This window comes from Panthera tigris, chromosome A2 (assembly GCF_018350195.1).
Source record: "Panthera tigris isolate Pti1 chromosome A2, P.tigris_Pti1_mat1.1, whole genome shotgun sequence".
In the NCBI taxonomy this organism is placed as follows: domain Eukaryota; kingdom Metazoa; phylum Chordata; class Mammalia; order Carnivora; family Felidae; genus Panthera; species Panthera tigris.
This window is the reverse complement of record NC_056661.1, coordinates 98,099,397-98,122,244: the sequence shown is the minus strand read 5'-3', so window position 1 is coordinate 98,122,244 and position 22,848 is coordinate 98,099,397. Positions and strand designations below refer to the sequence as shown.

The 22,848-nt window shown below is 38.9% G+C and overlaps 1 protein-coding gene across 2 annotated transcripts in view; it reads right to left on the bottom strand.

Annotated features, from left to right (window-relative positions):
- The window catches only part of DYNC1I1 (dynein cytoplasmic 1 intermediate chain 1), a 307,556-nt gene that overhangs the window by 178,298 nt on the left and 106,410 nt on the right, over window positions 1–22,848 (bottom strand). The window lies entirely within an intron of this gene.

Genomic DNA, 22,848 nt, shown 5'->3' with positions numbered 1-22,848 from the left:
GCATTTTACCCTCACTACAGTTTTGTGTACCTTTTATTCATCTAACCACATATAGAAGGATAAGATAAATTAGAACATCCTCAAAAAGAGTGTCAGAAAACTGTCCATGAAGCCACAGCTGTTCTACCTTCTCAAACAGAAGTAACAAATAGGTTTCTTTTTAAAAACCCTCTCAATTCTATCATCCGGCAATAACCACCATTAATACTTTGGTATAATCATTTCAGTCTTCCCTATGCATATGTATAAAACAGATATTATTTTATCAGGCTCAGATCATATTCACATACATTTTTTGTAAGCTATTTTTTCCGGAATATGTTTTATTTTATGTTTTCACTTAAAAGTATATCATAACCTGCCATTTTTAATAGATATATAGTGTTTCATTGTATGGATGTATCATCACGTATGTAACTAGTCCCCTAGCAATAGATCTATCTATATGTTTTAATTTTGTGATTGCAATATAAAACAGGGAGCTATTTTAGTTTCAGTTCTAGTTTTCAGAAGGTAGTAAATAGGACAGGTATCTTCTGTTGCCTCTTGTCTGAGAGGTGGATTTTTAAAAACCTTTATTGGGAAATGATTTCAAATTAACAGATAGGTTGCAAAAATAAAAACAGAACAAAGAATATCCATATGCCCTTTACCCAGATCCATCGATTGTGAATATTTTAAACAATGCTGCAATAAGAATTCTTGTAGTTTTAGTCATATCTCTTCTCTCATTCTTAATGACTTCCCTCAGGAATAATTCCTAGAAATGAAATCACTCAGTGTGTACAGTTTTAAAGCTTATGATGATAAGTATTGCCAAGCTGCCTTTCAGCAATATTGTGACAATTTTAACTCCTGTAGCAATGCCAGAGAGAGCCTCTTCACCGGTTACCTTTGCCAACACTGGGCATTATCTTTGACAATTAATTATATGCAACACGGCTCCTTGTTTAAATGTGGATTACTTTGATTTAGACATCACGTGAAGCATTAAATAGTTGAATTGGAAATTTGCAGTCTCATTTTGGGAGTTTGGGGCCATAAATATTTAAAAAGATAAAAAGAAAAAGTAAAGAAGATAAAACAATATTTAAACATTATTTTAAATCCAATAAAACATAATTCCATTCTACATAATAAAACAGGCATAAGAAGAAACAAGGAAGGTTTGTTCCAAGTTTAAGCACAATGTCACTTGTGAACACAGCTCTTACTCTGCACCTATGAAGGATCAGATCATTTTCTAAAGTGCCTGTCAAATTTTGGCTATTTTCTATTTTCTAGAGAGCTGAATGTTAAAAATCAATAGAAATGTTACAGCATTCGTGCCGCCTTTACAAGGGTTAGACAGACTCATGCCCGCAACTTTCAAAGCCATTTCTGTTTAGAATCTTGGGAAGGAACCTATTCCAAACTTCCAGAATCACAGCTGGCAGGCTATAATTTAGAGTTGCATACAGGATAATGTGTATTAGTCCATTACCAAGCTGTAAGTTGACACCAACCTTTGGAATTGCTTTCTCAGAGGAAATGTTGAAGAGCCAATGCCTCAATCATTTCCAACAGGGCTGGGAAAAACATTCAGACAACCCATTAGATCCTTTCATCTCACATTTTGATGATTTTCATCAAAAGGGAGGTGGAAAGGGGGTGATTAGACACAAATTTTCACTCCGGTAAAAATCCAAACATGTATTTTTAAGCTCAAGACATTGATAACATATTGGCAAGTTCTTGTCCTCACTTGCGTGAGCCATACAGCCACCCAGAATATCCTAATGGTAATGAACATGTCCAGAAAGAGGGGATGCTGAGCAGATACTAAAGCAAATACTGCAATCCAAATTTGACCACCAAAGGGCATTTTTGTGAATACCAACAGAAACCTAAGTCACCAAGGATCAGGTTTGAGATTTTCAGTTGCCAAAGTCTCTGCTGAATTGCATTCTAGCTGTGAGATGAGAGGGTTGTTCTTTAGTGATCTATAGGAGTCTGTAGTGGTTATACAAGTTTGGCTAAGGCCGCATTACAGTCAACGGAGGAACTCAGGGAGAGCCCACTCTAGGACAGGTCAGAAATGTAGGCTCCATTCCTGCCCACAGAGTCTAGGTTGCTTTTGCCACAATTCAGGAGAGGCCAGAAACTCTGGCGTCGGCCAATACAAGCTGACCACTGTGCTGTACCAGCTTTCCTCATCAACCGGATCCAAACTTTGTCTATGAACAAATAGAACCTGATCGAAATCTAAGCTTCCCATCAAAATAGGTGAAAAATTTCCTTCCATTCTTATCAAAAACAGAAAAACACTGTCTAGTATCTAGATCAGCCTGTCCAATGTAAATACAATGTGAACCACATATGTAATTTATAATTGTCTTGCAGCCACATTTAAAAAAATAAAAAGAAAAGATGAAATTAATTTTAATGATATATTCTATTTGACCTAATACGTCCAACATATTATAATTTCAATATATAACCAACATAAAAAATTATTGAGATAGTTTCCATTTTTTTCCACTCTAAGTCTTCAAAACCCAGCATGTGTTTTATATTTACAAAGCATGTCAATTTGAACTAGCCACATTTCAAGTGCTCAATAGCTTCATGTGCCTAGTAGCTACTCTATCAGAAGGAACACAGGGATTAAAAGGTGGATCAGTACTACCAAAGCCCTATAAGGACAATGCAAGGTGTAAAACACAGAACACTGTCTCCTGACCCTTATACTCCATAAACCCAGTAATGCAAAGAAACTTGGAGAGATGCTCTGTGAGTCATCCATTCAGTGACCATGCGTGCTTTCTAACAAGCTTGATGACACTGCATTCCAGTGAGGAAAACTGTTCTCAATAGTAGCTCCAAATGCAAAACCAGAAGCCTCTCTTGCTCCCCCCTTGACAAACAATGCAGCTGTAAAGAGGTGCCCAGTGTAAAGAACATACACAATTGTATCCATGCCATCATGGTGCCAATTCCTGAAAGCCATTATGCCAACATCAAGCTCCTGGAAGTGACTGCCATGCAGGGCCTGAATTTTAAAAATGTATTAGTAAGTACTACCTCATTATAATTTTCCCCTTCACTCAAATGCCATTTGTATGATGAAGTCATATAATTTCCATATGTGTGCATTTTGTTCAAAGCGATTAAAAAATGATGAGCAGGTATTATGAAGAAGTTTAAATTGCTTCCCCATAATGACATACCATTGTTTTAACTGTGTAGAGAACTCCTCAAAATAAGCTGTAAAATGTTGCTATCCCACAAAGATGATTCTTCAAGCACAGTCTTCCTCCATATAACACAACCTATAATTTAGCAATAATAATAACACTTTACAAGTGGATGGTCCTTTACTGTTTACAAAGCATGGTTTATACAGTCTCATTAAGCTTCACAAGAAACCTTGTGAGGCATGGATGGCAAAGCACAAATTCTTTGCCACTGGCTTTCTTCCAACATTTTACTTCCTTTGGGCACACTGACTATTTACCAGGTCAATGTAGGGGGTCTCTCTGTTTTTTTTTTTTAATACTATCAATGAATCTTTCAGGTTGTTTGACAAACCACGTCCTAATGGTCATTTGGTTTTCACACTGAATAAGTCAAAGTTCTTGTCCTACTCAATCCTGGTCAAATAAATTCTACTAGCCAAAGAAATTCCCTTATAATTCAGTTAATTCTCATTTTTAAAAATGGTAGGCTGAAGTTTTGACCCAAAGACTCATTTAGCCTTTAAGTCACTTTATGTGTAGTCCTGCCTGATGTGTAAACAGCCAAGCCTCTGAAGAAAAACTTCCTGTTGTCCAGTCTCACCAAGAAAAAAGGTGTGAAAATAAAAGGTCCCTGAAGAAATTAAAACTTGAAAGTCAAAAGACGGACTTCAGATTTTTCTGTTATGAGAATAGAGCCAGGAGAGAGGTTTGATAGGAAGAAATAAGAGACTAAAATAAGAGTCTTGCAAAATGAGTGTGCTCAAAACCAGATAACTCAATGCCCATTTTCAGGGAGGGGGGAAAATATATATATATATACACACACATATACACATATATATATGTACACACACACACACACATATGTATGTATGAAAACTAAGAAGGCTTTTGAAGTCATAAAATAATTAATTAAACAGCTCCACCTTTTTCAAAATCTTTAAACATTCTTCAAAAACTGGAGCCCTGGCTCAGCTGGGTGTTGCTTTTCCTTGGTATCTACACCTAAAACCCAAGGAAGAAGGTTGGAGGGAACATGTTTGTGCATGGAATGAACAACAGACCAGTTCGCTGACTGTGTATATGCTACCTACATCCCAGCTCACTGCCTGACACACAGCCCTGCTCCCCCAGCATGGAAACAGGAGGGAATGAGGAGAAGGACCTGACCTTCATGTGTGGCTTTCACTTTCTCTTATTTTAAATGCCACACATGGAGTACAGTAAGAATGCCAAACCGAGCAAAACAGGTTCTGGTTTCCTTAGTTAAACAGCTCTGTATAGCTGGAAGTCCCCTCACGCCAAAGCAAGTTAGCCAATCAGCCCTTCCCCAAAGAGTTTTGCCTTCTGTGTCTTACAGAAATGTAAAGTTACTCACTTTGGTGTAACCTTTGAAATACATTCAAAACATACTGGAGCATGTTTAAGGAGGTTTTTGAATGGCCAAAACCACCTTTCAGTATTAAAAATATTAAAAGAGAAAAGAAAAAATCCTGAAGAAAAATTTGATTTGCCATTTGATTTGAAGGAAGATTAAAATATAACATAGCAGCTGTTCAATTTTATGTCATTGAAATTCCAGTTTCATAGTTTTTAATTGCTACTATGAAAAATTCTTTGATTGCACTTGATGAAATTAAGTTTTGCCTTTTTAATGATTAAACATGGGAAAATTCAAGTGTGTTCTAGTTAAGAATTTAAATTATTGTGTGTGTTTAAGAGATGAAGTGAAATCTACTGAGACATTATTTTATCTCATGGCTAGATACAATATGCAGTAATTGCATACAGCACTTGCTGGCTCTCAGTTCTTTCAAAATGACTAAAATATTCCTTCAAAGAATAAGACAGCAAGGATTTACTGGGTTAAAGGAAAGGAAACCATAGGATCACACTGCTCATAACTATATTGTGACAACAGTTGTTTCAGAGAAGGAAAATGACATATTCATCATCACTTGTGTGATAGTCCCATGAGTCACTGGTCAGTCAACACACTCATAAATATGGTGCACATTCAGCTTCCAGGATTTCATTTTGGAAGACAACCAGGGTGTCTGCAGACAAGAGAACAGCCAGGGAACCCACTGGCTCCTCAAAGACCTCCAAATCACACAAAGATTTTTGATGATGAAGCCCAGACCATGTGTTTCTTGCTGTAGACAGAAAAATCCATCCCAGACTATAGCCGAAGACTACAATGAAAAAAGTGAGCTACAAAGGAAATAATGGATGTGAAATGGGACTGTTGGGCTACACAAAAGGGCTCTCCCAGAAAATGTCTCTTTGTCCTACAAATGTATGGCATGTTTAGAGATTTATAATATTTTTCAACTGTTTGCAGTCATAATAGCATACTATATATAGTTATGAAATAATAAAGCTTCAAAAATGTTGATAGCTCTATCAATACCCATGATAAATTTTACATCTCTTACGACCAGTCGCAATTTTTGGATGAAAAATTCATTACTTCATCTCAAAGGGAAGATGTTTTACTTTCTTTTAAAAATAACTGTGCTTATTAACACAAAAAATACAATGTCATTTCAATAAAGACTATAACAAACTTGATTTTATGAAGTTAGCAATCATATTAGCAGGGATTGTGCATACAGATCGAGAGAGACCACTTGATTATTATTACTTCTAAGCAATCACTGAAAACTATATAATTCTTGACTGAATTCTAAGGTGGCCACTCACCACTAAGTAACTCAGTTTCCTTCTTGGTGGGTGGTCATGGTAATCCTAAATATGGGGAGCAAACTTTCTCATACCTTGCACTAATAAACACTTTCACAAAGTAGAATACTGGGTCTATTTATAAGCAAAGTTAATCATGATATTCATACTCCACAAATAGCACCTTTAACAATTACAACTATATAAAATAGTAAAGCTTGGAGAACACGTGTTATCCAATTTAAAGTCATCTCTCAAAAATCAACCACGCATTAGGACAATAATATCATTGAAATGAAGGGCTAATACAGGATATTAAGGATTGCCATTTTATTTTATTTATTTTATTTATTAGTTTTAGAGAGAGAGCGCAAGCAGGGGAGGGCCAGAAGGAGAAGGAGAGAGGGAATTTCGAGCAGGCTCCATGCCCAGTGCAGAGCCCAGCTGTGAGATCATGACCTGAACTGAAATCAAGAGTAGGACGCTTAATAGACTGAGCCACCTAGGTGCCCCAAGGATTGCTTTAAAAACAAAAAACAAAAAGAAAAACGAAAAACAAAAAACCTTTAAATTTTAGAATAGTTTTAGTATTACAGAAAAGTTGCAAAGATAGTACAGAATCTTCTCATGTACCCCTCACCCAGTTTCCCCTATCATGAACATTTTATGTCACTATATCATTTGTAACAATTAATGAACTAATCTGATATATTACTATTGTCTAAAGTCCATCCTTTACTCAGATTTCCTTAGTTTTTACTTGATGTCACTCGCCTGTCTGAGGGTCCCATCCAGGGTACCACGTTATATTTGGTCATCATGTCTCCTTAGGCTCCACTAGACTAACAGTTTCTCAAACTTCCTTTGTTTTTGATAATGTTGAAAGTTTTGAGGATTACTGGTCTGGTATTCTGTACGATGCTCTGCTACTGGAATTTGTCTGATGTTATTCTCATGATTGCAGTAGGTTACGGCTTTAAGGAGGGAAAACTACAGAAGTAAAATGTCATTCCCATCATATCATACTAAGGGCACATGTCATCAATATGATTTATCACTGTTGATGTTAACCTTGATCACCTGGTTAGTGTCTATCTAGCTTCTCTATCATAAAGTTACTCTCTCCACCCTCTTTCCATACTACAGTCCATGGAAGGGAGTTACGATGTGTAATCCACACTTAATGAGTAGGGAGTTATGCTCCACCCCCTTGAGGACGTAGTATCCACGTAAATTCTTTGGGATTATTTTGTATGGGAGGTTTGTCTATTCTCCCTGATTTATTTAGTTATTCTATTATTTATTTACATCATTACAGACTCATGGATATGTCTTTTACACTTTGAGTTATAATCCAATACTCAGTTTTGAATCACGAATTCGATCCATTTCAATGATTTGCTATTATTTTGTTGCTCCAACTGTTGCAGCTTTGGCCATTGGGAGCTCTTTTCATTCACTCCTAAATGTTACTTTTTAAAAGATAACTACATCTTTCCTGTTTTCACTTAATGTTTTCCCCCAAATTATATATGAGAAGAACATGCCAATTTTCATGTTGGTTTTTTACTCTTTTAAATGTCAAACCCAGATTCTTAACTTTTGTATGCAATGGCCCACATAAAGAGGTCATCAGGGTGAGTTCTTTCCTTATGCAGAGGACTATCAAATTCTTCCCTGGAGCCCAACTATTCCTCAGAATGGAGACAATGGGCCATTCTAGGTATTCTTGTAAACTGTTGTAATTTTTTCTCTTTTACTTTGTTTTACATATTTTCCTATAAAGTTTTGGCTGTGTAAAAAAGCTAATTTCTAAATGTTTACAAATACAAAATTGAACATCACATCTAATTAACCTTATGTTTTTGAAGCTAACCTATTTGTGAAAATAGAATGGCCATCACATGACATTCACAGCCAAAATTACCATGGCCTATTTCTAACTAGACAAACCAGAACTAGCTTTTTTCTCACTCTGAAAAAACCCCTATGCCAGTGGCATTGAGTCTGTAATCAAATTCCATGTCTGGATTTTATTTTATTTCTTTGGAATACTGTAACTTATAGAAAACATTATTTAGCTATTTAAGTAGAATTAATTGCTAATTTATAACAATGCATAGCCTTATATAAATATATAAAAATATATAGCAAAATTCTAAGTTTACCATTGAGAAAAAAAATCATCCTGGTGTAATTAAATTTTGGTTTCATGAATATCTGGGGGTTGCCTGCCCTGTGCAAAGGTAACAGCTTACTCAGTGTCTCTCCCGTCTTGTCTTTCAAGGCAAGAGTAAAAGGGGTTTCTAAAACTGTTGAGCAGTACTCTTTAAGATCTCGTAAGATTTAAGTTCTGATACACTGCCTATTAAAATGGAGAAGGCATGAATTTAGGGATATGAAAAATTTTTAAATATTTGTTTAAAGGAAAAAATGGGAGAATGGGGATATAATAAACAAAAAAATGTGTCCCAACAATAGAGAATTTAAAATAAACAATACAAAGCAGCTTAGAGAAAAGTCAGCTCTGCATAAATGTCCCCCCAAGGCCTCAGCAAACTTCTGTTCACCTCTAGGAAGTTAGTTCTTTCTTTTTCCTGAGAAATTTCTTCAGCCTGACTGCTTAAAGGTGCCAACAGCAACAAACCAGGACAAAAAAGCCAACTGCTAAAAGACACACACACACACACACACACACACACACACACACGTGCACGCGCAGGCACACGCGCCCTTGCTCTTCCTGCCTTTTTCCTTCCACATTTCCATGATTTCCCTCAGGAACCAGAAGCTGTTTTGCCTCCACTAGGAAGAGTGGGGGCACCTCAGCCTGTCTTCCTTGGTTAGTAGGTAATAGAAGAGGATACAGAGAAAGGAAATGGCCAAAAAGAAAACTTCGGCCACTACAAGCCCACGTTCCCAAAATAACACCAGGGAGTGATAACTAGTGGACACTTAAATCTTGGGACAGAGAGTTTATAACATGGTCTATACAGTGTGGAGAGGCATAAAGAAAACCTGCCTGGGGAAAATTAAATTAGCTGGATCACTTCTCACTGGTAATAAAATTAAATGGATTCTCCTGTGAAGCAGAAACATAAGGCTTTTTACCTTTTTTTTTTTTTCCTTTCAATGTGAAGAAAGGGAAACAAAGGCAGAAGGGTCAATGGACCTTCTGAAGGCCACCCAGAGAGCCTCTTGGGCTTCAGCTTCTCTTTAAAATAAAGGTTTACTTTAGATACTCAAATAGATATTTTTAAATGTTGTGCAAATCCAAAACCTCAACCACTGGTCCCATGTTTACAGTTCAGGATTATACAGATTTCCCTTGGTCCTTCGAGGCCTCACCTAAGAGGTTTGATTGATGATCTCCTGCAGCCCCAGGCCAAGGGACAGAATGCTTCACGGAGAATGTAGCCATTAGCTAATGGAAGACATTTTTCATCCCAAGGAAGGACAGACAACTGCAGCCAGCTACAGGGCCAGCCAAAAGTGGCACCTACCAGCTATGAAGGACAGCGAGTGCCCAGTGCCCACATGGCGAAGAAAAACTGCATTAAACAGAGTTCAGATTCACCAAGAACTTTATCAGGGTGTTTTGGAGCTCCTTGACACCACCATAAAAATGAAATGCAGATGTGATTATCGTTGCATTTTGCACCACAATGTCTTAAATAACTTGGAAATGTTCCTGGTTGAGTAAAGGGTGGGGGAGATACCTGTGTAAGTGGTGGAGGTTCTAGAATTTCTTTGTAGAAAGAGCTTAGGTATAGCATTTTCTTTGGAAGGATACTAGGGAGAGAGTTGGCTAGAAATTTTTGACTTGAAACTGTGTTTGCATAACAGTTTATAAAATACTGAGGGGCTGTCAGTAGTTCATCTCAAAGAATGGAGGTCCTGGTAGAGATATAAAGGTTGCTCCTCGGTTTGGTTCTTAGCGTTACCACTACAAGAAGAGAAATGCCTGCACGAGAGGAGAGAACGCTTTTGAGTCTATAAATTCATTCCCACTTCCCACTGACTTCTGTCTACCAAGGCCTCCGACATCCCCTCCCCAGTCCACAACCCGATGGCCAAGGTTGCACATATATTTTCTTGTCATTGTACCAGGTCAGGGGATAACTGGCAAGGCCAGCTGGAAAGGGAAAGTGTAAACAAGTTTTTATTTTCCCCTTCTTTTGGCTCTCCATGAATAGAACTTTCACATAAGAACCTCAAGCTGATGGAAAAATTAGATAATCACACCCGGTTGCCCTGAACTCATCCTTACGGTGGGTCAGCTAAGGGCTCTGCAGATGTGTGAAGCAAAACTAATTGCCCAGTTTTATTGATGCCTTTGGGGAGATGAGATGGCAAAAGACACAAAGAAATAATTTTGAAAAATTTAAGACAGTGTTCTCATTCTGATTGCTTTGACTGAACAAAAATAATTTCCTTGTATGTTTTTAAAAGTGCTGAAATCAGGCAGTAAGTAGTTTTCTAAAAAGTAAACCAGCAGCGCCCTCTACTGGCTGTTTTCTGTAGTTGTGTGAAATCTAAAATAGGGCAAAGTAGCAAAGCTGGGTTGAAGAGACATAGGAGAACGTCCAAGGGGAGACTGTATGTCATGGAAAATCATTGATATTCACATACTAAAGGTTAACTGCGAAATCTTAGTCATTTATAAATGTTCAGGTAAGTACTCTAAGACATATAAAAACCAGGCCTTTATAATAGAAAATACATAAAGAAAATGGAGAACAACGTATTTTTAATAGAATACAAATGTCTACTGATTATACTACTGTTTTTATAAATAAACATATTCAAATATTAAACAAAATTTTCCCCTTTAGAGGAAACTGTACAAATAAACACATAGTGATATTTCTGAAATTCACATAATTTAAGCCAGTTTTTCCACTCTTATCCAAGTTCTGCTTACATACTCCAGTTTCAAATTTAAGGCAAGGAAAAGCTCGCCAATCAAAGGCTTTTATTGGCAATGGAAAATAAAGTCCCAAAGCCCACAGCTAACTGACTTTATATGGGAAATATTTGATTTTGAGAAATGTTTTTATACTTGAGAAAGATAATTTTTAGTTAGAAACATTTCCATCTGTGGTAGTTTCTTTTAAATAAATATTTTGAATACAGGGACCAGTATGACTTCTAACTGTTCTTTGTTAGGCAGTTCAGACACAATGTTCTAGTACTGAGCATATACTCCCATAGACAAATCAGTTCTCAAGGCTGTGTGAGCCCACAGATTCTTAGAGGAGGGATAACTGGTTATTTACCCGAAGGCAAATCAACCTCCTTTCATTTCGGTGAGTTCACCTCTGTTTTCTGTTGTTGGACGCATACTAATGAATAGACTACCAAACACAGCTCCAGTTTCTGTGCCTGTGAGCTGGAATGGGGGACACTTTTTGTTGACATGTCCCGACTTAAACAGAAGAAATATTCTAACCTTTTTGTTGACATGTCCTGACTTAAACAGAAGAAATATTCTAACCTTTTTGTTGACATGTCCCGACTTAAACAGAAGAAATATTCTAACCTAATTGAAAAGCAAACAAGTAAAATATTCTGTCTTTGTTCATGTATGGATTTACATTATATAAATGTATATAGCCATTTAAAGTGAAAAGGAAAAACTTCTGATTTCATTTCATTGACAGAGGAATTCTCATCTCTAAATTTACGGATTTTATTTGACTGCAATTTGCCAGAGTCTGGTAGGCAGTAGGCACTCAGGAGAATTAACTGAGTATTTTGGAAGTTTCTCACACAGGTCAGCTTGTATAATTTTTACAGTCATAAGGGAATAAGAGGATCATTTGGTCCATTCCACTCCATCAGGATGTGGCTGCTCTTAGTAGGCAATAAATTATTTCAAAAATTAGCTTTTTCAGAAGTGTACAGAAATACAACATAAATACTCGTTAATGATTTGGGTTCATAAAATGCAAATTAAATAGAAAAATAGAAGCTTCAGAGATCTACCTAGGTTCAAATCCCAGCACTACATCTCTTTATAGCTGTGTGACTTTGTACACGTCAATTAAACCTTCTGATCCTCTGGTGCCTTATCTGTTCATACTTTTCAGAGTTGTATTGGAGAAGATGTTTTAAGATTTCTGGCACATAAATGTTTAATGAATGATAGCTATTACTATATTTATTATTGTTATGTGTGTGTCCTCCTTGGCTGTCTTTGTGACTGTACAAAATCTTATGCTTTCTGAATTAGGAAGAGGTTAATTACCTCACATGGAAGGAAATGACAACACATGAAACAGCTCATTCGCTTGTCTCATTGAAGCTGTAACTGAGTTCATTCATGTCAGGGTCAAACAGTGTATCTTGAAGAGTGTAGAGTAGAAAATAAAATGCTGGATGACTGAATCAAAAGAATCTCATTTTGATTAAAAAGCAAACATATGAGTCACTTTAAAAGAAGTGTACAGCTGGGGCACCTGGGTGGCTCAGTCGGTTAAGCATCCGACTTCGGCTCAGGTCATGCTCTCTCGGTTCATGAGGTCAAGCCCCATGTCGGGCTTTGTGCTAACAGCTCAGAGCCTGGACCTGCTTTGGATTCTATGTCTCCCTCTCTCTCTGCCCCTCTCCCACTCATGCTCCATCTCTTTCTCTCAAAAATAAAAATAAACATTAAAAATTAAAAAAAAAAAGAAGTGTACAGCTGATTTTACTGGCTCACTTTAGGACACGATCACCAGACTCTGGTTGCTCAAGCAAGACCACCGTAGGTGAAGGCTGCAAGATCATGAGCCACAGGCGGGCACAGCTGGTACCCAGAGGAGAGAATACAGGGTAGACCTTATAAGAAATTTAAGGAAAACATGAATTAATGCAAATGCCAATTCCTCACAGGCAGATTTCATTCTCAAATTGCATACCAGTGAAGCCACTAATAAATTATTAGGTATCTTCATATTGAAATGCTTGTCCAACATTAACTAATTTGACCATATGATATTTTCAAAGGGATAATTATCATTCTCATCTTGCAGATGGGGAAATAAAGCAGGATGATCATCACATTTAAAAAGGAACATTATTTCATATTATGACTAACATCATATTCAGTTGCCAATTTTATTAAAGGGTGAAAATATTGTCTGCATACAAAAATGACATGACTGACCCCATATGGGCACGGCACGTGTTTTGAGTTTTCCTTTTTAATTATTTGCTCCCTCACTTAACCCACAACCCACAAAAAAGGATTTCAAGTGGCTTATAAAAAGAACCAAAATACAAAAGGATAAAATAAATAACCAAGGAAGTTCTGATGAAGAGAAATAATAAAGCCATGGACAAGAACAGCAGCCCCATCATATCCAGCCTCTGGAAGTGGCTCAAAGCTTCCTGGTGGATTAAGGAAATGAAAACATGACTCATGGCAGACATAAGACAAAATGTGCTTTGGTGTGTGTGTGTGTGTGTGTGTGTGTGTGTGTGTGTGTGTGTGTTTTCCAGGAGTGACAGGTCAGCTGCTTCTAGTGTGCCTCCTTGCCTGGTGTTTCCTGTCACCTATCAACCCAATGCCTACCTGAACTAATGTATATTGTTTTGGCCATGAAATAGGTCAAAGCTAAAATGTTGGCAAGTGGATCAAATGTACAATTCTGCCCAAGCGCAGAGCTTCTTGACTCTTTACACTTACGGGCACTTCACTTATGAGTTAGAGTGTGTTGTGAGCTACCGATCTCCTCAACCTAGGTTGAGGATGAGAGTGTCTCCTCCATTTACCACAGTGGGCCACACAAATATTGTCATTTGATGTCAGAAATATCAGGAAGTACATCTCTACACAACTAATGGACTAATAAACCATTGCTTTATTAGTGAATAGCCTCAAAATCAAGCTTATAACGCTAAAGATTGGCAAGGTACCATTTTCTTAATTCTCTGTGTCATCCATGCTTGGCATTCCCCGTGAAGCTCTTTTCTTTACCTGAATTCCCTTCCTTTCAGTTCTCACATCATGAACCACCTTACTTGGAGGCAAAGGCCAGTTTCTGGAATAAGGGTCAAGGTTCAAACTCATTTCAAGAGAACCCATACATAATATCCATCCATGAACCTGAAGATACAACTATATTAACATCTGTTCTTTCCACCCAGTGTAGAGCCATGAACTGGGCTCTGGCTCCTAAATAAAGACGCACATCATGAAAGGAACACTAGCTTGCCTTAAGTAAACAAACTAAAGGAAAAAGCCTACATAAAAATATTAACAGACTATCTTTGCCAATGGAGGTAGAGCGTGAATCAAGAGAATTTCATCATTTTTTTTTCCCACCAACTTGCAAAAGTTGATTCTCATTTTGGGCATGGGGGAGTAGCTATTTCCAAGGATGCATAAAACCAACCGATTGCCACAATGCTAACACACAGGAAGTTCAACTTAGTCTGCACCCCACAGATCTCCTGCCCTTAGGACGATCCTCCCACTGTTTAGAAGTTGATCCAAAGGCAGAGGAAGGACAACAGCTGTGGGATGTTAGCCCTGATTAGGGTTAGTGCTAATGAAGGTCTAGACACAGACACAGGCTGCACATTCTCCTCCTGCCTCACACTGGTCCAAAGAGAGGGGCAAGACTATATGCCTGGTTAGGACAGTTCCTTCTCCACTGCTAAGGAGCTGCTTGATGGAGATTCTTCCAGTGGGAGACTCTTCACATGATCAGACTCTTCAGTAGCAGGACTGGTCTCATTATTAATTATGCACCCTTTACACCATTGCAAATCAAGGGGTGGAAAGACGTGCTGTCTAACCTGAGCCACATTAGCTGTATGCCTTGAACAAGAAAGACTCAATGTCCTCTGTAGGAAAATGTCCTCATGCTGTGGAATACAGAACAAACCAAAGCAACCCCTTCACTCCCAAACTGTTTTTCCTTTTCTTTCTCAGCATCAGTGATTAGCACTAAATGATTAGCACTACATGAGAAGTCTTAAAAATAGATTGGGTTAGCTTACACGTTCATAGATTTGGATGCTTGGGATTCATCCTAGAGATGAGGAGTAACCTTTAGAAACTCTGAACTTTTCATACAGATCATTTGTAACTAATTGCAGAGGCCTGGAAATATTAGCCACATATGTGTGTGTGTTTGTATACTTTAGCCATAAATATACTTCTAATTTCACTGAATGATAGCATAGCCCCCTGTAGAGTGGTGGTTGTCAAGATGGAGCCCCCAGACCAGCAGCACCTGGGAACTTAGTACATATGTAGATTCTCAGGCCTCACCCAGACCTGCTGGGTAGGAAAGTGAAAAGGGGGATGGAGGTCTGCAATCTGGTTCTAGCAAAGGCGGTTCTGATGCTTGCTTAAATTTGAGAACCACTGCTTCCTAGTATTCTTTCCTATTTCCCTAGCTGGTTCAACCATTTTTCTGAAGTTAAGTTTGGACCTCTCTATCCTTCATGAGCCCTTTTCCAATGAGTCAGCCAGCTCTGGGGAGCAGTGCTTGGTTTTGTTCCTCCCATCCTTGCTTTCCCTCTTCTAACTTCCAACTGGCCATCCTTGACATGTGAAGGAATCATCCAAGTCCACACAAGCAGTGTCTCCATGCTCTCTGGAGACTCTGCACTGACCCCACTTCATCCATCTGCCTTATTTTCGGGCTCTGGATGCTTCCCTCTCCTCGACCTGATTTCTCTTTGCCAACATGACTTATCTCCTGGCTTCACAACACTTAGCTTTGGTCACTGACAAGTTCAAACCTCCAAACTTGTGAGTTTTCCCTGACTTCAAGATCCCGGCCCTATCCCAATATTTGGCAATTGTGGGATTGGCTAGTCTTGTTTGTTTGCTTTTTGTCGTGTGCCTAGCACTCATAATTCTAGCTATTATCTGAGTTCTAGCTGCACCCACACTTGGGTGAGATCACCTGTCCAGAACTTTTCCAAGCCAACCTCCTGAGAGTCATGGCCCCAAAGCGTAGCTTTCATTGTGCTAGCCAGCCCTTCTCACATCCATTTTTAAAAGATTATAAATCTTTCATATTCACCCCTGTCCAAAGGAATAATGGTCACAAAACAGGGTGATGACGGTGAAGATGATGATAGCTATTATCATGACAACCATTGTTTATTCCATGCCAGTCATGTGCAGCAGTGTGTTACATGCATTATTTTATTTCATTTTCAATACAACCTTGTGAGAAAGTATTGTTATTAGCTTTATTTTACAGCAGAGAAATCTGGTGCCTTTCATGGGCATGTAACTAACCAGTGATAGAGTTAGGACTTGTACCCAGTCTCTAACCTATAAATGGTCATAATACTAGTATTGATCCCTAAGCTTCCAAATGCCTTGACAAGGCATCCAAAGCCCAATACGTCCTGATTTCCCACTATTCTTTTATGAGGACACTCTACTCTATTTGCTCCAGCACACCAGCTTCCAAATCCTTGCTAATATTGGACCCTCTGCCTGGGAGGCCCTTCTCTTCCTTTGAGCCTCTGTCTGTTTTCATCCATGCCTCAGAGACCAGCTCAAGTTTTACCACCTCCAGAGTGCTCCACAGATAAGTGCTCACCTTATGTGAATCATACCTGTGTGGATGAAGGGCTGGAGTCATCAGATATTATAATAAGAAATACAAAATATATGGCAGCTGGACCAGAAGTCCTGAATGCCATTTCATCTGGGTGGGAATGGGAATAGATGGGGTAGTGGGAGAGTAGAAATCAAGTTAGGAAGTCATGTACTTCAGGTATGATGCTACAATGGCTAGAGTTAGAATTTTAGCTCTAGGAGTGAAAAGAAAGGGACAGGAATCAAAAAAGTATAAAGAAAGAATTCATAGGCCTTGGAATAGACTAAGTACGGGATGGAAATGGAAGGAGGGACAATTCTGGAGTGAGTCTTCCTTCTTGATAGGTCAAAGTAAGGAATGAAGCTTTCAACCCTATAGCATCCCTACTAGGATGACAGGGTAGGGGAAAGCAAGAAAAAGAGACCAGGGAAAGTCTTGTAGGGACCCAGCAGCACAGGGTCAACTCTGCAACCAGTCTCCTGACCTGATTCCACTTCCAAAGTGCTCTTGACGCCACAAGTGCAAACTAAATCTGCTCATTTGTTAAAGAGTCACTGGAACATTTGGATACCAATTTATTTAATGGGACAACTTCAATGAGATAATCTGTGATTTTATCTGTCATGGTTGTATTTTAACACTCATCTCCGTTCTCTGCCCATGTGTGCTTTCCATCCTCAATTAATCATTTAATTAACATGCTGACACTTCCTCTATGACAATCAAAGAAGAATGCAGAATTGAGCATCTATTAAATGCAGAAGACACTTTGGTTAACGAAGCGAAAGTATTCCAAGTGTAGACAGAATAACAGCACTCCAAAGATGTCCATGTTCTAATCCCTGAATATATGAATATGTTATGTCATATGACACAGGGAAATGAAGTTGCAAATGGAATTCATGTTGCTAATTAGCTAATTTAAGATATAGAGAGTAGCCTGGATTACCAAGTAGGTCCAAAGGAGGGGTCTTTAAACGTGGAAGAGACAGTGTCAGAGTGAAGCAATAGGAGAAAGACTTGACTGGGCATTCCTGCCTTTGAAGATGGAAGAGAGCCACAAGCAAAGAAATGTGGTGGCCTCTAGAAGCTGCCCAACACCGGAAGGTGGATTCTTTCCTAGAGGCAGCAGAAAGAATGCAATCCCTACTAACGCCTTGAGTTTAGTTTAATGAGGCTCATCCCAAGCTTTTGACCTCCAGAATGGTAAGATAACATGTTTTGTTGTTTAAGCTACTAAATTTGTATCATAACAGCTCCTCATGAAACTAGTAATCTCTTGGGGAGGAGGCAGGGCACGGGGATAGGCAAGAAACTAGTAAATCTACAACAAAAACGTGATTAGAAACTGAGGCAAATGTCATGAGTGAACAGATCCAGGTGCTGTGAGAGAGACCTTTTCAACATCACCACGCCAGGGCACAGGTACTTTCTGGGTGAGGGGGATCAGATAAGGTGCAGGTAACCAAGTGGAGACTTACGATTCAGACAAGTCAAAGGGCTGGAAAGCCAAGGAATCCAGCCAGGCAGAAGGAGTGCTCGGATTGTAGTCCTTGGTTAGTCAATGCAAAGCACATATCCAGAAGCCAAGAAGTGATGCAGTATAAAAGAGAGTAATCAGGGCTCTGGGGCCCTGGCAGGAAGGGGTCTGGATTCCGGAAGTCTGGGAGGAGCAAGAGGACAGTACCTGGAGTTCATCTCACAGACAGTGTCTTGTGCTTTTTGTGCCCATAGAGACTGATTGCTGTGTGTAGATATCCTGGGGCTGTGTTTGCACAGAGAATGAACTGCACTGGGGGGAGAAAAAGTCAGCTCTGTATTAGGTTGGGGGTATAAGAGAACACCCAGAGTTGCTTGTACGGTTATAAAATGCTTACTTAATTAACAAATTAGTATTCATATTTGATCTGGAAAATGAGCTACATTTTGGAATTAGGACAATGAAGTCAACAGAACTTGAGGGATATGGTAAGGCTAAGAGGGCATGAAAACACAAGTGGTTGCATTGTCTGAGGAAAAGGGTACTTATTGAAATACTGTCCAAGATTCAGCTGAGCCAATAGGCAGCTGCAGTGCTGGCTTCCTTACCCTTGGAAAGTGAGTGAGTGAGTAGTTGTGATCATGTATAGATTCAGTCGGGGTCTTCCTCTGCTAAGGACCATTCAGAGAGGCTCAGAGATAAGAGTGTGGCAGGCCTCCATTTTGTGAAATCACAATATGTTTTACTAGGAGGGGAGGAAAGCTAAGGCATCAGCAAACATTTCTTTATCCAACACTATTTATTGTGGCAGGTGGCAGGCAGTGTGCTGGGTACTGCAAGACAGACGCCCTGAGTTCATGCGGATTACGGGCGAATAACCCAATCAGGAATATAATTGTAGGTTACAATAAATGCTATACAAAAATAGGGTGATGTGTCTAAAGTAGGTGGTAGTGGGTAGAGAAGGAGTGGGTGCACTGTTGGGTCAGGAGGACATGACTGAGGAGGTTGCTTGTGGGCTGAGAGGCCCCGGGACTGTCCTGAGAGCTGCAGAAACTGTGGGTCAGGTTGCTGGAAACGGGGCAAAGGCTGTGAGTCAGGAAAGGACTCAATGCATCCAGAAGGAGCAGAGAAGAAACTAGTGATGAATAAGGATGGAGAGCGAGTCTCAGACCAGGTAATGCTGGCCTTGAAAGATATGGTAAGAGTTTAGATTTCATTTCGAGGGCAACTAGAAGCCATGCAGGGGTTTTAGGTAAAAGAATGCTGTGATTTATTTATATTTTATAAAAATCTCTCCAGCATCATCCTGTCCTTCTTCTGCCAGTTCTTGGTCTTTCTCCTTCCTCTCATTCATGCTTCAGGATCCAAATTCCTTTACATTCTGGGAGAGTAGAGGGGTGTGATCAGGTCAGTGTTGTCCACCCTGTATCCTTGGCTCCAGCACAAGGAAGGCATGTGGAAGATGCTCAATAAACATGTGTTAAATGAATAAGTGAAAAATGAATCTGAACATGTCTTTGTCTTACATGTAATCTGCAATAACAAGGTTCGTGCAGCCAAGGATGTGGTTAGAAAAAACTCCTCATTTCTACTACAAAATACAACTTGGATATTTTTAGTGCTCAACTTTCTTCCCAGTTCCTCCAGAGTTTTCAGCTGGGCTCACTTTGCTATTTCATTACTGGACTCCTCTTCTCCTCCCCATGAACTTTTGTCCTGCCATTCTTTCCCTTTCATTCATATTTGCTTTCAACCCAAGTCTGTCTTCGCTATTTAATCATTCTTTACATCCTCCCTTTTCTTTCTGTTCCGGTAACAGCCCCAGCCCAGACACTGTCTGGAGAGCAATTCTCAGCTCTTTAATTTCCCCCCTTGCAGTCCCATAGACCTTCTCTCAACCTCTATTCCCTGAAGTTTCTGTCTTGTCTTGAAGGTAGTCTTTTGTTTTTTGTTTTTCTGTGTGTTTTTGTTTTGTTTTGTTTTTAGAGGTCGAGATCACAGTTAACAAGGTACATTTTACTACTGGCTTTTGATAGAGCAGAACACTAGCTTTCCAGCACTTTCCACTGGGAGTGCCCTGTAGAAAGCCCCGCTCACTATGTATTTAAGCCTGGCAGACTCTTTCTAAGCCAGACGCCAGGGAGAATCACATCCAGGAATCCTAGATTCCTGGGCTGCATATGAATCCTCAAGGGCTGTGGATGCCCTCCTACATCTGAGGAATGGGAGAAAACCCTCCACACATACCTCTCCCCACCAAAAAGAGGCCAGACTACCAGCCTAATTCTACAGATCAGCTAGAAAACTGCCAGGTTGAAGAGATGTTCAACTGGTAATATTTAACCACTTGGTGTATTACTTCCTTTTGAAGGGAAACCATGAGTCATTTTTTATTGTTTTCTGACACAAAACGCTGCATAGTTTCCCCAAAACTGTTAAAATTATCTCAGTAATGCCTACCAATGTTTTTAAAATATTAGATATTTAGAGTATAACATATAGATGCTAAATCTACTTATAGATTCAGGTGCCATTCAGGTGCTAAATGCTTGCTTTTAGACTGAAATGTAGAAAAAATAACTTACTTGCTAAACTAGAGTTGTCCATGATATAGTTCCATAAACAAATACATTTATTGTTTCATTAAACCATATACAAAAGTGTATACATTTATACTAAATTTCAGATGTATGATCAGAAATACTATCTCCGTACATGGTTGCTTTAACAAAGTGAAGGAGAATATTTCATGATCTTCTTCCTTAGACAAGATACTCATAGACTGTTTGACTGAACTTTCCAACATCTAAACACCATTTTTTAAAAAGATTTTTATTTTTAAGTAATCACTACATCCAACATGGGGCTTGAATTAATGACCCTGAGATCAAGAGTCACATGCACTACTGACTGAGCCAGCCAGGTGCCCCTGTGTTTATTAAAATATAAATTATAGAAAGCAAACCATACTCATCAATTGTGTAAGCTTTTATATATAACATTTAGTTGATTTTTTTACTTGCAGACTTTTCATTCCTTTTATTTCTTACCCCTCATATTTTGTTTTTAAAAAAGTAAACTCAATTTGCCTATGATTTTCTAACTTTCCATCTGATAATTCCTTTAAACAATATTTACTGAGTGCTAAATACATAAAACACTTTCTGGGACACAAAATGTTGAATAAGACACATTTTCCCACATGGGGATTGCATTCTGGTTAAGAATTCATGGAATGAGGACCAAACTGACTGACTGGTACAAAGTGCAAGTTGGAGAATGAAGACTCGTACTAAGGAGGGCTACAAAATCTTTGTGAGGAGATGGGTCTTGGGCTTTGACCCATGGAATAGGTAAGGTCGAAACAATTAAACAATAGAAGGAAAAGCATTTGAAGGGTAGGAAACAGTAAGACCAGAGCAACAGGGACAGGTATGTTGACTTTAGTGAAGAGATCATACTAGACCGAGCCAAGGGCTCACAAGGAGGAAGTAAGGAGAGGTTAGGCAGGTAAACTGTAGAAGGTTTTATGTGCCAGCCTACTCTCCTGGAAGACAGAAGTCCTAATGTTTCTTCCCAAAATGCATGGAGTCACTCTGGGAATTATATGATGGCTTACAAAAGTACTCATTTCATGACCTTAACTCATTTTTCTGGTACTCACTTACTTAAACTTATGAGAATAATGCCCCTTAAAGCACTAAAACATGGGGCAAGAATATGTGCTTGTATCCAAATATTTTTCACTGTTTTTGCATTACCTGAGAAGAATGGGACAAGAAAAAGCAAGTAGCTCAGAGATCAACAGCCCTGTCTCTGAGCTGCAGATTTCAAAGGAGATGCTCTGCAAGCAGATCTCAGTAAGGAAGCTGGGAATTGCAGCTGCTTGGAGAGCTTAAGTGATTTAGTTTAATTCCTCTGTAAACTGTATTTTAAATGACTATGAAACCACATTTCTGTGACTGGTATTGTTTAAAGGGATGGAAGCCCAGCTAAAATGCTTTGGTTTTCTTTCATAAATACTCAGGTTTATTCCACTAAGGTTTATTCTCCCCCACCTCCTTAGTAGTCTCTGAGAGTCAGCTTCTTGCAAGTCGTGAAATGACTTGGGCTGCCCACTGTACATCTTGGGGGCTCTGTGCTTGGCACATGTGCCTTATTTTCTTGGAGGTCTAGTGGATTGTGCTCTTTCAGGTTGTCTGATAGGGTTGCTTTCTATAAATAGAAAAGGCAAGAGCAAACTCACTTTACTCTGACTTCCACAAAGATAAATGTTACCCTGCCTCCCAAAATATAAGTATTAAACTTAAAGATCTGTTTCTTACAGCAATGCTAATTCTTGATTTCACACTGAAGAGAAAAGCCCATTCTAGGAATGAGTGGAAGTAGAAAATAAATCCTTCACCACAATCAGGGACTCATTGCGAGCACATGGTAGAAAACCTCTAAAGGCAGTGTTTTTAAAACCATTGGAAAATTTTGATTAAAAAAGAAGAGCCATATCTGTGTGAAAACAGGAATCGGCATCAGTGAAAACTGAGCTTCTCTGTGTCAAGTGATCAAGACCTTTTTACCTTTATCTCATTTAATTTCCATGATTATCCTCTACAGTTTTCCCATTTTCAAATGTAGGAACTATAACTCAGGAAAGGAGAGGAAGTAATGTGCTCAAGATCATAGTTATAAGTGACAAAACAAGAATGGAAAGCCCTGTGTCTCTGGCTCACAACAGCCCATGATATACCCATTACACCACAGCAAGGAGGTTTCCAGAAATAGTAGAAACTTAAACACGTAACTGAAAAGGGCCATTGTCAGAACATGTCAGAAAAATTACAATTATTTCTCCCCAAAAAAGTATGTCTCTGAGTAATAATCTTAAAGGCATCCTTAGTGGTACGGC